Source organism: Octopus bimaculoides, chromosome 30, assembly GCF_001194135.2.
Source record: "Octopus bimaculoides isolate UCB-OBI-ISO-001 chromosome 30, ASM119413v2, whole genome shotgun sequence".
Classification (NCBI taxonomy): domain Eukaryota; kingdom Metazoa; phylum Mollusca; class Cephalopoda; order Octopoda; family Octopodidae; genus Octopus; species Octopus bimaculoides.
Window position 1 is genome coordinate 3,056,890 of NC_069010.1, and position 1,774 is coordinate 3,058,663.

The window sequence follows — 1,774 nt, forward strand, 5'->3', positions numbered from 1 at the left end:
CACACACACACACATGTATCAACATACACACACATATAAATAACTAAGGCGGCGAAATGTTTAGCGGTATTTCGTTTGCCCGCTACGTTCTGAGTTCAAACTCCACCGAGGTCGACTTTGCCTTTCATCCTTTCGGGGTCGATTAAATAAGTACCAGTTACGCACGGGGGTCGATATAATTGACTTAATCCGTTTGTCTGTCCTTGTTTGTCCCCTCTGTGTTTAGCCCCTTGTGGGCAATAAAGAAATAACACACATATAAATAACCACACCCATATGCACGTACACACACAAACATGTATACAAGCCCATAAATGCATGCATACAGTATATACATATAGATAAACACATTGATATATACACACACATAAACATATGTACATATGCACTTATACACACACACACACACACACACACACACTAACAAACATACACACTGGAACACACTTACAAGCACTGAAAAATACACATACACACATACAGTGACATACACATGCAGACAAAAACACATATACACAAACATATGCACATACTAACAATCACACACACATACACTGACAAGCATACACACACACACACACACACACACACAGAGGGAAACATAAACACTTGGATCCATATACACACACATACACTCAGACATATGCTACATATCCACATACACACTCAAACCCACGCACACAAACTCACAATGCATACACAGACACAAGAACATACAGCTATATGCAAACATGACCCCTAAATTAAATTTCCATTTCCCCCACTAATAAATTTATTTATTTATTTATTTATTTATTTATTTATTATTTTGTATATTTTTCCTGTTGAAAAATAAAACTTTAAAAAATTAAAATCTAAAGAAAAAAAGTCTAAAATTATTTTTTTAACCTTAAATTTACAAAACAAAACAAAAAAAATGCATCTTCTGTAGCTATAGGTGCAGGCGTGGCTGGCTGTGTGGTGAGAGGCTTGCTTCCCAACCACATGTTTCCAGGTTTCGGTCCCACTGCATGGCACCTTCAACAAGTGTCTTCTACTGTAGGAGAATCAACTGTTCAAAGGTGGTTTGCAAATTTAAAGCTGGAAAGTTTAGCTTGGAAGATGACAGTTACAATGGAAGACCTTCAAAATTGGATGAAGATGTTTTGAAGGCAAAAATCAAATGAAATTCAAATATCATGACTAGAGGACTTGCTGAGAAGTTAAGGATTTCTAAAATTATGGCTCATGAACACCTTGTGAAGCTAGGATACATTTCTCGCTGTAATGTATAAGTCCCTCACAAACTCTCAGTAAAGAATTGCTCGGACTGGTATTCCGTTTTGTGATATGCTTTTGAAATGGAATGAAAGGATGCCTTTCTTGAAACAACTTGTGACTGGACTAAGTACAAAAAAACTTAGTGTGAAAAAGATCCTGGAGTTTGTATGAGGATCTCCCAAAACAGTAACCAAAGACGAATATCCATGTCAAAAAAGTTATGCTTTGTGTTCGGTGGGATCATAAAGGGATTATTTATTATGAATTTCTCCCACAAAACCAAAACATTAATCCTGATTTGTACTGTCATTAGCTCTCTCTCTCTCTTTTACTTGTTTCAGTCATTTGACTGCGGCCATGCTGGAGCACTGCCTTTAGTCGAGCAAATCGACCCCAGGACTTATTCTTTGTAAGCCTGGTACTTATTCTATCGATCTCTTTTGCCGAACCGCTAAGTGACAGGGACATAAACACACCAGCATTGGTTGTCAAGCAATGCTAGGGGGACAAACAC